The sequence below is a fragment of the Notamacropus eugenii genome, chromosome 4 (genome assembly GCF_028372415.1).
Source record: "Notamacropus eugenii isolate mMacEug1 chromosome 4, mMacEug1.pri_v2, whole genome shotgun sequence".
Taxonomy (NCBI): Eukaryota; Metazoa; Chordata; class Mammalia; order Diprotodontia; family Macropodidae; genus Notamacropus; species Notamacropus eugenii.
Window position 1 is genome coordinate 332,260,477 of NC_092875.1, and position 17,781 is coordinate 332,278,257.

Consider the following 17,781-nt stretch of genomic DNA (forward strand, 5'->3'; position numbering starts at 1 on the left):
TCTTCATTAGTCAGACTACATGCCTAGAAGAGTCAGGTGGGAAAAGATATTCTGGGGTCTAAGTGTGTGGCTAGAATAGAGGTCAGTTGTGCCTTAGCATACCATAATAGCAGACCCAGGCTCTCTAAGTGCTTTGTTGGGCTTCTTTAGACTGAGCGATACAAGCCTAATCTCTCTTCTGCATGACAGTTCTTCATATACTTAATGTCAGGTACCATTTCCTTCCCCCTCATCTTCATTTATCCAAATTAGAGACCTCAATTTCTTTCAGATAGTCCTTATATGTCATGACCTGTTGTCCTTTTCCCATGGTGGTTGCTTTCTTTTAGATGATCCCAACATATTAATATTCTTCCCAAAATGTGGTGCAGCTCTCACCTACCCAGGACTCTATTACATGGCAATAAAACTGACAATCTAATCGAAAATATAAAAAATATATATATAAACTGTCCACATTAACAGGAGAATAAATAAAATATCTATATAACCCTAGTTAAAAAAAAGGAAATGGAACAAGTCATAAGTAAGCTCCAAGAAATAAATTCCCAGGACCAGTCAGATTCACAAGTGAATTCTACTAGACATTTAAAGAACAATTAATTCCAGTACTATATAAACTATTTCGGAATACAGGCAAAGAAGTCATGCCAAATTCCTTTTATGACACGTATATGGTGCTGATACATAAACCAGTAAGAGCCAAAACATAGAAAAAAAACTATTGATCAATTTCCTTAATGAATATCGTGGCAAAAATTCTTAATAAAATACTATCTAGCAAGGAGACTGCCTCAAAATATTTCCAGGATCATACCTTATGACCAGTGGGGATTTATACCAGGAATATAGAGCTGGTTCAATATTAGGAAAACAATCTGCTTAATTGACCATATCAATAACAAAAACAACAAAAATCATATGACTATCAATAGATTCAGGAAAATCTTTTGAAAAATACTACACCAATTCCTGTTAAAAGCACTAGAAAGCATAGGACTAAATAGATCTTACCTTAAAATGATAAGTAATATTTATCTAAAACCATCAGCAAGCATTATCTGAAATGGGGATAAAGTAGAAGCCTTCCCAATGAAATCAGGAGTGAAATAAGGATGTCTATTGTCAGCACTATTATTCAATATAGTATTAGAAAGACTACCTATAGCAATGAGAGGAAAAAGAATTAATTAAGGAATTAAAATGAGTAATAAGGAAACAAAACTCACCCTTTGTAAATGATATGATGGTATATTTAGAGAATCTTAGCCAACTAATTAAAAAACAAATTGAAACAATTAACAACTTTAGCAAGGTGGCAGCATTTCTATATGTTACCAACAAAATCCAGGAGGAAGAAAAACAAAGGGAAATTCCATTTAAAAATAAATTAAAATTAAATTCCAATTTAAAAAAATCTTCAGACAATATAAAATACTTGGAAGTCTACTTGCCAAGACAAGGAACTTTATGACAAGACAAAACCAGGAACTATATGAACACAATTACAAAACAGTTTTCACACAAATAAAGATACATCTAAACAACTGAAGAAATATAAATTACTCATAAACAGGACAAGTTAATTAACAAAATCTATAATTCTATCAAAATTAATCTACTTATTCAGTGCCATGCCAATTAAACTACCAAATATTATTACAGCTGGAAAAACAAATAGTCAAGAATATTAAGAGAATCAACAAAAAAAATGTGAAAGAAAGCAGCTTAGTAGCACCAGATTTCAAACTAATAATGTAGTAATCATGAAAATAATCTGCCACTGGCTAAAAAAGAGAGTAATGGCTAAACAGAGTAACTGGCTAAAAAACAGAGTAAAAAATAGAGTGAAATAGATTAGGTACGCATTACTCCATAGTTAATAGCTATAATAGTCCAGTGTTTTATAAGCACAAAGGTCCAAGTTCTGAGAGTGAGAACTCACTATTTGACAAAATTGCTGGAATAACTACAAAGCAATTTGGCAGAAACTAGGTATAGACTAATATCTCACACTGTATACCAAGATAAGGTCAAAAGTGGTACATGATTTAAACACAAATGGGGAAACCATAATTAAATTAGGGGAGCATGGAATAGTTTGCCTGCTTGATCTATGGATAAGGGAAGAATTTAGAATCAAATAAGAGATAGCATTAAGGGAAGTAAATGGATAACTTTGCTTACATTAAATTAGAAAAGCTTTTTGCACAAATAAAACCAGTGCAGCCAAACACTGGTGCAGGAAAATGGGGTAAGGAGTTCAAATTAGAGCAATTTTCTCTAATAAAGGTCTTATTTCTCAAATATAGAGAGAATTTAAATTTATAAAAAATGTGAGTCATTCCCCAATAGACAAATGATCAAAATATATGAACAGGTAGTTTTTAGAAGAAATCAAAACTATCAATAGTCATATGAAAAAGTGCTCTAAATCCCTGTTTATTGGAGAAATGCAAATTAAGGTACAGCCTCATACCTATCAAATTGGCTAAAATGACAAATGTTGGACGGGACATGGGAATATTGGGACATTAATGCACTTTTGGTGGAGTTATGAACCAATCCAACCATTCTGAAGAGCAATTTGGAACCACGCTTAAAGAGCAATAAAACTATGCAAACACTTTGACCTAGCAATACCACTACCAGGTCCATATCCCAAAAAGAGAACTTTTTTTAAAAGTGGGGGCAGGGTGAGGACCTATATGTACAAAAATATTTATAGCAGCTCTTTTCGTTGTGGTAAAGAATTAGAAAGTGAGGCCCATCAATTGGGGAATGACTGGACAAGTTGTGGCATATGATTGTGATAGAATACTATTTTGCTATTAAAAATGATGAGCAGGACGATTTCAGAAAAACCTGGGAAGATATACATGAACTAATGCAAAGTAATGTGAGCAGAACCAGAACTGTGATATTGTGCACAGCAATTACTTTGGTGTCTTCAAGGTCTAACCAAGTTCTAAAGTCTTCTTCAGTCTCCTTCATGACTATCGGAACAAAATGTTTTCATCTGTCCACTCCTTTAGGGGAAGTCTTCACATGCTTGGGTTAGATACCCCACTAAGTTACTGATGGGTTTGAGGCTCACAGGTTACCCTCAACCTGATTTAGCCCATTTGCTGAGATGGTTTAATCAGGTGTGCCCACTGCTTCTTGGAGTAACAGGTGAGAGTCAGGTGATAGGTGGACACCAAAGGTTGATGAGCCACTCTGAAAAGGGCTTAGCAAACTATTCCTCCCTTAATATCCCATACACCTCACTGTGGTAAATACAAGCTGATAAATTGCATGTGGCATCCTTAAGAAGCTCATATTCTATAGTTAGACAGATAAGACCTTGACTCACATTCCAGTTCTACAACTTTGTGTGACCTCTGGAAAAATCACTTAACCTATTTTAGGTTAAACTCAGCCTCAGTTTCCTCATATGTAAAATGGAAATAATAACATTTGTGCTAATAATGATACTGTGAGGGAATCATTTTAAATAAAACAAAGTAAATATTTTATATAACCATTATTCATTATAAAAAATAATATGTTAAGTGCTAAATGGTATACAATCCAAAATTACAGTAAGAATTGAGAAAAGCTGGAATTTTCTGTGGTCTGGAAAGTTCAGAGAAATCTTCATAAAGAAGTAGATCTTGGTGGGGGCTTGAAGCATGACACAGAGAAAGCTTGATAAGTTATCAGTTTAGTGTAAGCTGACCACAGCTATATTGGCTACATAGCTATACAGCCCAAGATTTGAAAAGCCCCAAGGATAGGGGAAAGAGGACCAGACATTAAGTCTGAAGAATGGAGTTTAAATTATAGCTCAACCAATTATTACTGGCTTTTGAAATCATCAAAAGGCTTCAATTAGCTGGAGATCAGGCATGTACAAGAACCAACTGGGTTTTAAATAACATCTACTTTTTTTTTTCCCTCGAGATGTGTTCATCTAAATGAATGGGAGAAAATAAATGTCACACTGGGCCTATTCCCATTGTCCTCCCTGCTCCATCCCCTAACCTTACATGCACACACTATATTAACACACATAAATATATGTGTGTATATACATACGTGCATACATATACATATGAAAATTACTTCCAGCATCAACATGTTTGCTCATTAAGAAATTAGGGCATTCCCTCTCCACAAAACATTCTGCCCACCATCCCATGGTGGCAGGAACTGGGCTAGGGCACCCTTGTATACATACACTTCATATGTATGTAAGCAGGCAGTCCCAAAAGTTAATGGCAAAATGAATCTGTTCCTGAATTCTCAAGCTCAGATCTTGAGATTTCCCTACATTCTCCAATCACTTCTTGTCTGTGGTTAGCACACATTTCTTCCCAGTCTTCTGTCTCTATCCCAGATCATGTCATGATATTTTTACTTCCAGTAATCTTTCATGAACTCTTTTTAAACTATCTTCCTCTGTGGGTTAACTGTTGGTGTTCTTTAGGCCCCCAAAAGAAAAAAAAATAGTGATATAGAAACACCTAGTACCTTAGAATATGCTTCAATACTGTAATATATTAAAAGAATATTCTTAGGGACTGGTCTGGGAAAGAAGGAACTTTTTTTAGAATATGAGTCTGGGGAGTTGCTATTCTGTGGAATGCCTTATCCAAGGTATATATTTTCTCCAGCAGTCCATATTAGATTTTGCAACTTCAGTTAGTCTGGCTATTATCAATATGGTCTAAAGGTATATCTGTTGGCAGTAAACAAAATATCTAATTACAAAAGATGGAATACGATTGAGCATCCATAGTGCAGGTTCAGAGAAAAAACAGAAAAGTGTGAATATCTCTCTAGTATTTTGGTTAGCTATAGCTTGTGTTACCTTAATATAGCATTTGGTTCATTTATATGTCACATATATGACTTACCCCAAGTCTTCATTCTCTGCAAGGCTTGGGGTAAGTCAGTCAAAAGTCAGTTTCTTTTTGTTCATGGGAAAAAATACCATAGTAGTGAGTTCAACCTACAACCAATTAATGAACAAGTATTTATTGAATACTTACTATGTGTCAGGTGCTATGTTAGGTGATAGAGATTTGAGTACACTTTTTCTTTCTTGCTTTCAACACTATTTAAGGAATTGCATGTTATGAACAAACTTTGTTGCTGCTGTTGAGTCATTTTTCAATCCTGTCTGACTCTTCATGATCCCATTTGGGGTTTTCATGGCAAAGATACTAGAATGGTTTGCCATTTCCTTCTGCTCATTTTACAGATAAGAAACTAAGGCAAACAAGCTTAAGTGACTTGCCCAAGATCACACAGCTAGGAAGAATCTGAGGCCAGTTTTGAACTCAGGAAAATGATTTCTTGACTCCAGATTTAGTACTCTATCCACTGTATTAGCTACCTCAAGGACAAAAGGAAAAGGTAATAATTATTCAACCTGGTTTTTGTCTATCCTACTGTTGATCTTCCAACCAATTTAAAACTTTGGCTATTATAAAAGTTATGTGTAACCATATAACCTCTTGAGTCCTTGTTTCCTCCTCTGTAAAATGGGGTGAGAGTGGAAAGAACATAGGTTTTAGAGTCAGAGACCTAAGTCCAAGTTCTGACCATAATTGCTAGCATTTAAGTTATTCCACTTCTTCAAATCTCTATTTCCTCAACTGGAAAAGTAGAGACAATAATACTTGTATAACCTACCTCTTGTGGTTGATGGGAGGAATGCACTTTTTTCTCATTATGGTGCAATAGAAATGTGAATTGAGGATAGCAACAACATTAATCATCATCATCATAATATAATGCCAGGGAAGATACTGAGCTACCATGGACATGGAACCTTAATGTAGCAGGGACTTTCATGGCTCTGGATATTATGCTTTACGAGAGAAGTGTATGCAGCCTGCCTGGGAAACTTTCCAATGAACAGAAATAGGAATAAAAATGATCACTTAAAATTGGGCTAGACGTAGTAATTACCTAATATATCCTTTTTAAATTGAATTGATTTTCACCTGAACTATCATCCATGTTGTACATAATTTGGGAGCAAGTTTTCGTATTGCATCATCTTCACTTAGATAATTGACACATCTATACATCTGTAGAATGTCCCCTCTCCTTTTTTTCCCTTAAACATTTTAATGTACATGATGACCTCATAAGGTCTGCACAGCAAGTGAGGAAGAAAGAGAAGATATAGTTCTAATTCCCACTTCTCAGTCTGGAAAATTGAGTCTTGGAAGAGTGATCATGCAGCCTGGAACCAGTGACTATGTGCTCTTGACAAATGAAATTGGGTGGAGGAGGAGCAGTGAGTGGGGTAGCCAGAGTGCTGGACCTGGAGTCAGAAAGACTCATTTGACTGAGTTCAAATCTGACATCAGACACTTACTAGCTGTGTGGCCCTGGGCAAGTCACTTAACGCTGTCTGCCTCACTTTCTTCACCTATAAAATGAGTTAGAGAAGGAAATGGCAAACCACTATAGTACTTTTGCCAAAAAACAAAACAAAACAAAAAACAACGCAACTTGGGGTCACAGTCAAACATGACTGAAATGACTGAACAACAAGAGGTACAATCCCAAGCAGAAACTACATTAATAAGAGTACAACTTTAGGGATGGGGATGGGAATATGAAAGAAGAGACTGGAACAGAGAGAACTGGGAAGTAAAGGAAAATACACTTTTTACAGTTATAATTGGGCAAGTTTCCACAGGGCTGTGAGAGGAAGGCAATGGCACATTAATATCTCATTTTTAAGATGATTTGCTATGAAATAGTTGTTTATTATGTCATGAAGTTTTCAAGGAGTACATTTCTTCCTGTAGGAAATTGTGTATTCTCTTTCTCTATATAACAGAAGGTCATAGCATTCATTCAGATGAGGGGAGGCCCTCCCCATTTTGCAAGATGATAACTCATTTATCTCAACAAGACGAAGTCTGGAAGGGAGACCAAGTTGACCACTTATGGATACCTAAGAACTGATGAACATTATCATAATACTTAGAAATTCATAGTATCTAGCAATAATATAATCAGGAAACCTTAGACAAAAACAAACACAATGTGGAGGAAAGAAAACTCAACCAGGACAAGAAAATTACTTTCATATTCCAGTTGTGTCATGGGTTAGTTATATGACATTGAGCAAGTCACTTGTACTCAGTGGCTCCCAACTCCCTCACCTATGAAACATTAAAAGATTGGAGTAATCATGCTCCACTCAGACATTCATAAGGAAACTTATTCCTCCTATTAGAGAAGAAACCAAAATGATGACATCTGAGACAGGCTTGACCACTGAAAGCAGTGCTTTCCCATAAAGGCAGCATCCCTTTTGGTACCGTGATAGAATATATGATAAACAAGCATCACCCTGCAGTCCTTGCCCTGGTGAGGAGCACATACAGTTATATAGACTGTCTATTCCACTCAGCAGTGATCGCAATACTTATCTATATATAATATGCATGACGAATGAACCAGTTCTCCATGCTTCAGGCCACATGATGTTGCAATGGCAATTTAAAGCAAAAAAAACATTAATATTCATGCTGTTCTTCATTTAAAACACATTTGGGTGCATTATTCTGTATGTGTGTGGGGGGGAGGTACTCACATGTGGGTTCTCCATGACATTGCTGAATCAACCCCATCACAAGCTGAAAGAAATAAATAGCCAGAGGTCCTTTTAGAGCCTCTAGGCTCCAGCATTTTAATCACCCTTTCAATTTGTTTCTCCTAAAATGCTTTCATCCATAATGATGATGAGGATATTGTTCCAGTGACTTGGTACAGCTGTTTTTGCTCTGGCTTAGGATGGAGACATACTCTGGTGATATCTTTAATTTTACAGAACATTTGCACACCAACAGGCCATGATTTATTTTAAAGAATATGAGCACTATTAAAAAAATAACTTACAAAAATAACCTCTGGTGACAGGTAGTTTAGTGCACCGGGAAGAACCTTGGAGTACATTCTAGCTACCCTTAGCAATACAGTGCTGGATTTAATTAAAGTCAGGAAGACTTCAATTCAAATGTGACCTCAGAGACTGACTAGCTGTGTGACCCTGGCACGTCGCTTAATCTCTGTATGTCTGTTTGCTCAGTTTTTAAATAGGTATATATATAGATAGATACATAGATAGATAGATAGGTAGGTAGATAGATACATATAGATATAGATATAGATAGATATAGATATAGATATAGATATAGATATAGATATAGATATAGATATAGATATAGATATCTATCTCCCAAGGTCATTGTAAGAATCAGATGAGACAATATTTGTAAAATGGTCTTGGTTCTTCAGTAGTTAGCTGTCATAATGGAGAGGTCAATTAATTTTTCCGGGTTTTATTTTCTTCGTATATAAACTGAGAGGGGTTGGACTAGATGATCTCTATGGCCCATTGGTATATAATTGGTACATATAAGTGTATGTTGTTACACCTTATAGAATGTAAGCTCCTCCAGGGCAGGGGCTGCTTGTTTTGTTTCTCTGTTCTTTTTTGGTTTGTTTACTTATTTGTTTGTTGTCATTGTATCTTCAGTCTCAGGCTCATAAAAAGAATTTCAGAAATGCATATTCATTGATTAATTTCTTTTTAACTTAAAAGTTTGATGAATTTATAAATTAGCAAGTGGCAGCATGTACTTCCTAGATGGAGTGATAGTCTTGGTATTGACTAGCTATGCAACCATGGACAGATTATTTAACCTCACTCTGGCAGCTCTCTACATCTAAAGAGATGGACAAATTGAGATTTGTGATGGGTAGAAGTTCCCACAGCTCTAACTGGACATTGATATATAAATCTCCCCAAAATATGCTAAGTCTCTAATCTAAGGATAGCAACTTAGGAATATGTCCACAAAGCTGCCAGAGACCACTAACATGACACTAGCCATGTCACTGAAAATTCTAATGGGGAACATTGTCACTTAGAAGTCCAACCTCATTGATAAAAGCGCTCCAGGCAATCAACAACTCTTGGCAATATAGTAGCAAATCTAACCTTGATTAACAAGCCTACCTTCCAAAGGAGGCAGAGTTTAAAATTCTGTAGTCTGAGGTGTTCCTGGGAAAGGCCTTACATTCCCCCAAATAGATTATAAATCAGTACCTAGCACAGTGCTCTGCACATAATAGTTAGGCATTAAATAAATGTGAATTGACTTGAAACACAGACCTGAAAGAGACCTCCAAGGTAATCTAGCCTAATTCCCTGATTTAATAGAGCAAGAAACCAAGGCCCAGAAATCAGAAGTGATTAACCCAAGTTCATACAATTGGACTACCCTGGTACTTGAAGTTCCCATATCTGGTGGGGAGAGGAATAGCAAAGGGAGTAGGCATGACAATTCCATTACGCTATCATCCATTAGTACTTTAGGGTATGTATTTGACTATCAGTCTACTCATAGAATAGCAATCATCCCGTGAGTTCTGAGAGGGGAGGAAAAGGCAATGGATTTGAGAGAAAGAACAGGAATATGGGCAGGTCAGGCCTGGATGGGCTCTCTAAAATGAGGGGTTCTGGTGTTCTGCAGGGTATCTGGAGGGAATTAGATGCCATTGTATATGCATGAAGAAAGTTTGAGAGTAGGACAAGGAATCCAGAAGACAGGAGAGGGACACCGAAAACAATTTTCACCTACTTTACCAATTTTGTTGAGATCAGGCCTAAATAAGGTGGAAAGCAAACTGGATGAGTCAGAAAACTGAGATGTGAACTCTGGCACTGATCATTTTAGCTGTATGGCACTTGAAAAGCCACTTAAATTCTTTGAGCCTGTTTCCTCATCTATAAAAGGCAATATACTTGTAATGACAACCTTAAAGGGATGTGGTGAGAAAAGGGCTTTGTAAAACCTAAAGCAATATGTAAATATGATTTATTACCGTGAGCTATCATTTAACAACAATCGTCTGCTTTCTGAATTTTCCTTGAAACAATGATTCTAGAGAGTTGGTATTCCCAAATCTATCAAAGGAATAAGCATTATGGGTTAATTGCAAATTGTCTTTGCACTTTGTAATCACTAGGGAACATCTAGGCACAGGTATATTTATATTTGAGTTTTTACAAGTCACCCATCCTAAATTTGGTAATATCATGGATTCACTGCCAACTGTCCAGCTCACAGTAAGGAGGAAATCTAAGTCCTGCTCGATCAAAGGAAGAGCAAATCCAACCTCTCCATTGGCCTTAAAGAAACAAAATTTAATGATCTCGGCAAGGGCCTAATGAGCTGGCATCCACATCAGAAAACTGTTCCATGTTTGACGTGTTTGACAGTGTGTTCAAGGGAAAAGGAAAAGAAAAAAAACTGGAGGATTAATTGAGCATTGCAGCTGAGCAGGCTCTGGAAGTCCTATCCTCTAGTGAAAGGTTGACATGCTCTGGTGAAGCTAGAGACAGAATCTACCATGAGGGTGTCACTCTTCTACAAGGAAAATACAACTTAAAACATAACAGAAGTCAGGAATAAAGTGGGGATGCTCAATGTTAGCCAGAGAAGCTGCTGCCAATTAAAACCTTCCAGCTGTGGCCAGCTGTCCGGTTTCAGTATAAGGTGTGCAATCTATCAAAAGGTTCTAACTGTTTAATGCATCACTTTGGAGAACTGGAGCACCCAGGGCTGGGTGAGACCACCAACGCAGGGGAGGCCTGCCAAATCCCCATAGCACAAGGTCAAAAGACAGGGCTTCCTGAAATGAGACCTGACTCCCAGGGCTGAAAAAATCGTCACCAAAGTACATCTTCACTGGGGGGGATAGGTGGCATCAGTGAGTGACATCAGAAAATATGAGGGGTTACTACAAGGTGAGAAACGTGTCAGCTTCAAGTAGCAAGAGTAGGAAACTCTCCTTTAATACACTCAGAACACAGATGTGAGTTGTGTGGATTAGTGCAGAGTAACAAAGAATAAACAAAGAATGTACTGATAGAAGAGCTGTAAGCAAAAATATCAGGATAGTCAGTCTGAGCTTTTCTGGTCTTATGTTTATATAGAGAAGAAAGCAGCTAAAAATATGATTTAAAAGGCTGTGGAAAATAAAAATGTCACATTTCTATGTATTATAAACAGTTTCCTCACCATAGTCCTCTGAAGCAGGTAATAAATGTATCACAAGTCCCCCTTTACAGATGAGGAAACTAAAGTGTTAAGAGATTATAACATAGTTAACTATAAACAAGCTTTTACTAAGTGCCCACTATGTGCCATGCATTATGTATGCTAAGTGCTTTACAAATATTTCCTTTGATTCTCATAACAACTCTATGAGATAAGTGCTATTATCATCCCCATTTTAGCTTGAGAAAACTGAGACGAGAGGTTAAATGATTTGCCCAGGTTCCAGCTAATGGAAAGCCTTAAGGCTAAATTTGAACTCAGATTTTGCTGACCCCTCAGGTATAGTGCTAGATTCATCATACAATTTAATTACCTCCAGTAAGTACCAGTAGTGGGATTCAAACCCAGATCCTTTCACTACAGGTCTGAAACTCTATCTGATATATTATCTCTCTAACGATTATGTTTTATAACCAAAATATCTCTCACCCCAGCTTGTCATTATTCCTGAAATTCTCACATTAGAAACTCTTATGTGCTAAAATATTGAAGTTCCCAATGAAAATGTAAAAGTCCCCTAAACGCATACCTGATTAAGCCATTAAAAGCTGGTAGTATCTTAGTGGAAGAAAATTAGTTTAATAAAAATTACTAGCTTATTGGTGTAAAATTTTGGATTCAACTCGTTGTCTATCTTCAGAGTATGTTCTCTCTCTCTCTTCATATTTCCATACAAATATGCACATATATATATATATATACATATGTTTGTGTTATGTGTGCATATACGTGTATATGCTAATTTTTAACAGCTTAAAAGTTCACTAAGACTTTTAGAACACGCTGCCTAAATAAAGATAAAAAATACATTTTGGACTAACACTAGTGTTTGTGAGAGTTTAAATGTACTAGAATGCTGGATAGAGTGCCAGGCCTGGAGTCAGAAAGACATCTTCCTAAGTTCAAATCCAGCCTCAGACACTTACTAGCTGTGTGACCCTGGGCAAGTCACTTAACCCTGTTAGCCTCCGTTTCATCATCTGTAAAATAAGCTGGAGAAGGAAACGGCAAACTATTTTCTTTGCCAAGAAAACCCTAAATGGGGTCATGAAAAATGGGACATGACTGAACAACAGAATGCTGTTAGAATGCTGTGTGACTAGGAAAGTCTTAGCGCCTCAGTTTCTTCATATGTAAAATGGTGATAATAATTATTATATATCCTGCCTTTGAAGACTATCATTAAATAAGTTTTTGTTTCTGTTCTGTTGTTTGTTGGTGTGTTAAGTCTTTAAACTCCTCATCTGTGAAAGATGTGATTGAACTAACTACATGAGAGGTGTCAAATTCATAGGCCACTCAGGTGCTTGCTCAACCAGATTAAAATATAATTGGGAAATGTTTAAAAAAATTTTTTAAAAATACAATGCAACATGATAACAAATGTTAGTTTTTGGTTTTCTAAATATATATTCACAGGCCAGAATACATTTAAATTTGAATTTGACAACACTAGACTGTATAATTGCAAAGATGCTTTCTGTTGCTAGATTCAATGGCTCTAGATAATATATATTGTGAGTTTCTAGGGCAAAAGTACATAACATGGGATTTAAAAAAATTTTTTTTTTAATTTTGATAACTGTATTTCTTTATTCTTGGTTTTCTTTGTACTCCTGTTTATTTTATGTACTTTAAAAAAAGTATTTTCAAAAATTTTATTAAGACTTTATTGTGGTGGAAAATTGAGCAGCCCTTCAGCTAGAGGCACACTTTGCATGGCCTTAGGCAAGTGGAAGGGAGCTGGGAGGTGAGGGAGATGTCAATGAAGAAAAATTCCCTTGTCCCACAGGCTGGGGAAGACTGATCCCAGAGGTTCAGAGTAGGGAGGAAGGGTAGGAGGGACCTGTTAAGTGAGGGAAGGGTGGAGGCACTGGAGAATTTGATCCTAAATAAAGATAGCTCAGGCAGCCTGCCTGCCCTCAGGTTCTATCAACCCATGCTCTGCTCCACCTCAACTCTTCACCCTAGGGACTGGAAAATAATCTCATCCCCATGCAGCTGAAAGTCCAGGAATGGCCAGAGTCACATGACGGTCCAGTGGGAGCCCAAGGCAGTCTGCATGTCCCACCAGGGGCCCAGGTCATACAGGGGCTGGCCATGGCCCCACCTCCAGTTAGTCTGACTTCGCAGTAGCAGCATCCCATGGTAAAGCAGCCCAGCCCACAGACAAGGGATCTATAGCCTCCCCTAGACTATCAAAGGGGAACCATGACACAATAAAAGGTTAATAATCCCTTGACCTAGAAGAGACCGTATTTTTTTTGATACTGGTGCCTACCACAGTGCCTGGCACAAAATAAATGCTTAATAAATGTTTGATTGATTTGTTAGCCCTATATTCCAAGAAGGGCAATGGAATGAGAGGATATGTTATGAATAAGTTTTGATAGAGATGGGTGAGATGAAAAGGAAAAGTCCAGAGCTCGGGCATTCCAAACAGGACAGGACCAAAGTGGACCACTGACAATGGGTGTTCTGGACAATGATCACTAGCAATGTAAAAAGAGGTCATCATAGCAGATGTTTGTATTTTTAAAAAATACTCTACAGTTTTAAAAGTGGTTTCAGGGGGCGGAGCCAAGATGGTGGAGTAGAAAGACGCACATACACATAGCTCCGAACCCACAACCCACAGAACGGCTAGAGGGGAGTAACTCACGGTGAATTCTGCACCCAGAGGCCACGGAATATTGGAGCGAGGGAGATTTCTGTTCCGGAGAGACCTGCAAACCTCTCGCGTGGGGGTCCTTCGCGCTGTGGACTGGGCGCCGGAACTGGGAGCTGAGTGCAGCCCTGCGGCCACCGCGACACTGTGGGAAAAGGATCCGGGTGGGATGCAAAGACGGGATCTCCAGCGGCCACGCGGGTCCCTCCACCCTCAGAGGGACCTGCAAACCTCTCGCAAAAGGTCCGTCACGCTGCACACGCGGAGTCCAGCCCTGCGGCGGCCGCGGCTCCGAGAGGTACAGATCCGAGCAGGCTTTAGGGACGGGATATCCAGTGGCAGCACAAGCCCCCCCCCCCACAGGTGACGAGGGGCGGTGAGGGAGTCTCTTTGGCGAGTCGAGACGGCAGTGGGGTGCCCCCATGGCTCGGGCCCCCCCGGGAGATAGAAGCTGAGACAGGGGCTCCCCAAGCGGGCGGGAGCCTGGATCCATTGTGGAAGGTCTGTGAATAAACCCCCCGAGGGAACGGTGCCTGAGAGGCGGCCCTGCCCCGACCTGACCATCTGAACTTAATTCTCACACTGAATAGCAGCCCTGCCCCCGCCAAAAGCCCTAAGGCGGGAAGCAGCATTTGAATCCCAGTCCCCAAACACTGGCTGGGAGGATCAGGAGGTGAGGTGGGTGTGAGGAGAATATTCAGAGGTCAAGCCACTGGCTGGGGAGAATGCCCAGAAAAGGGAAAAGAAATAAAACTATTGAAGGGTACTTTCTCGGAGAAAAGACACTTCCTCCCTTCCTTTCTGACGAGGAAGAGCAATGCTTACCATCAGGCAAAGACACAGAAATCAAGGATTCTGTGTCCCAGCCCACCCAATGGGCTCAGGCCATGGAAGAGCTCAAAAAGAATTTTGAAAATCAAGTTAGAGAGGTGGAGGAAAAACTGGGAAGAGAAATGAGAGGGATGAAAGAGAAGCATGAAAAGCAGATCAGCTCCCTGCTAAAGGAGAACCAAAAAAATGTTGAAGAATTTAACACCTTGAAAACTAGCCTAACTCAATTGGCAAAAGAGGTTCAAAAGGCCAATGAGGAGAAGAATGCTTTCAAAAACAGAATTAGCCAAATGGAAAAGGAGATTCAAAAGCTCACTGAAGAAAATAGATCTTTCAAAACTGGAATGGTACAGATGGACGCTAAGGACTTTATGAGAAAGACAGATATCACAGAACATAGCGAGAAGATTCGAAAAATGGAAGATAATGTGAAATATCTTATTGGAAAAACAACTGACCTGGAAAATAGAATCAGGAGAGACAATGTAAAAATTCTGGGACTACCTGAAAACCATGATCAAAAGAAGAGCCTAGACATCATCTTCCATGAAATTATCAAGGAAAACTGCCCTGAGATTCTAGAACCAGAGGGCAAAATAAATATTCAAGGAACCCGCAGAACACCGCGTGAAAGAGATCCAAAAAGAGAAACTCCTAGGAGCATTGTGGCCAAATTCCAGAATTCCCAGGTGAAAGAGAAAATATTGCAAGCAGCTAGAAAGAAACAATTCAAGTATTGTGGAAATACAATCAGGATAACACAAGATCTAGCACCCTCTACATTAAGGGATCGAAGGGAATGGTATAGGATATTTCAGAAGTCAAAGGAACTAGGACTAAAACCAAGAATCACCTACCCAGCAAAACTGAGTATAATACTTCAGGAGAAAAAATGGTCTTTCAATGAAATAGAGGATTTTCAAATTTTCTTGATGAAAAGACCAGAGCTGGAAAGAAAATTTGACTTTCTAACACAAGAATGAAGAGAACCATGAAAAGGTGAACAGCAAAGAGAAGTCATAAGGGACTTACTAAAGTTGAACTGTTTACATTCCTACATGGAAAGACAATATTTGTAACTTTTGAAACATTTCAGTATCTGGGTACTGGGTGGGAGTACATACACACACATGCACACACGCACACATACATAGAGACAGAGTGCACAGAGTGATTTGAAGAGGATGGGATCATATCTTAAAGAAAAAAATGAAATCAAGCAGTGAGAGAGAAATATTGGGAGGAGAAAGGGAGAAGTTGAATGGGGCAAATTATCTCTCATAAAAGAGGCAAGCAAAAGACTTATTAGTGGAGGGATAAAGAGGGGAGGCAAGAGAAAAACATGAGGTCTATCCCATCACATTCCACTAAAGGAAAGAATAAAATGCACACTCATTTTGATAGGAAAACCTATCTCATAATACAGGAGAGTGGGGGACAGGGGCACAAGCAGGGTGGGGGGGAGGATGGAGGGGAGGGCATGGGGAGGAGAATGCAATCCGAGGTCGACACTCATGGGGAGGGAAAGGATCTTAAGAGAATAGAAGTAATGGGGGACAGGATAGGATGGAGGGAAATATAGTTAGTCCCATACAACACAACTAGTATGGAAATCATTTGCAAAACTACACAGATTTGGCCTATATTGAATTGCTTGTCTTCCAACGGGAAGGGGTGGAGACGGAGGGAGCTAAAGAAGTTGGAACTCAAAGTGTTAGGATCAAATGTAATGTTCTCACCACTGGGAAATAAGAAATACAGGTTAAGGGGTTAAGAAAGCTATCTGGCCCTACAGGACAAAAGAGAAGATGGAGACAAGGGCAGGGAGGGAGGATAGAGGAGAGAGCAGATTGGTCACAGGGGCAACTAGAATGCTTGGGTATGGGGGGGGGAGGGGATAAAAGGGGAGAAAATTTGTAACCCAAAATTTTGTGAAAATAAATGTTAAAAGTTAAATAAAAAAATTTTAAAAAAAGTGGTTTCATACATAATTTCTAAGGTTCTCATAACAACATTGTTTAAGGTACATTAAAAATAATATATACCTCTTTTATAGATGAGGAAAATAAGACTAAGAGAGGCTAGTGGCTTGCCCAATCACATAGTTCATTAATGGCAAAATTTAAAAGTCAATGTGTCTGCATCTCAAGGCTTTGAAAATAGTCTCAATCCCAACCCAAAGTTTGGTCTTTAGGCCTTTAAATGAGTATATACATATACATACATATACATATATATATACATATACATATATACACACATGCATGCATGTATATATACATACACAATTAAATATGCATATATATGCATGCATATATGCATGTATGTATGTGTGTGCTATATATGTGTGTGTATGTATGTATGCAAATACCTACTTCCAGAGATATTATAGATACAAATATGGATATAGATATATTTCCAAGGGGATTTCAAGCTACAGTAGTTGGAAAAGTAAAGCCATAAACACATGAAATGAAAACTGACAATATAGTTCATGATAAAGTCAAAATGAGGAAACCAAAAAAAAAAAAAAGACTATAAAATATCAGTGGAAGAAAAGTGTCCAAAGAAGGATAAGGATAAGGAAAGCTTTAAATCAGACTTTTGAGGACATATAGAATTTGACAGAGAGAAAGAAGGAGGAAGAACATTTCAAGCAAAGAGGAAAATGTCATCAAGATTGCAGAGATGGGAAAGGGCAAGCACTATTCAGAAGAATTAGAACCATCTGGAAGAGACAAAGAGTAGATCTTAAGTAGGTTGAGATAATGGTCTGAAGGTAGCCTGGGTTAGTCTGGAAATACTAAGAGTGAACTGGATGGAAAAGTACAATGTCAGGGAAACAAGAGATCCATTCTAGGACTTATTCTGCTACTTAATAGATATGTCAGTGCCTCAGTTTTCTTATGTGTAAAATGCAACTAACACTACTTGCTCTGCTTACCTCACAGGATTATTGTGAGAACCAAATGAGATGACAGGTAGAGAAGGACTTTGGAAATTCTAAAACGCCATACAAAAGTAAAGTTTAATTATTTTACCTATTTTCAAAGTAGCCTTCTATAAAAACACAGCATATGGTCACCATATCAGTATCAGAATTATTAACATTAATAACAGAATATTTGAAATGAGAGG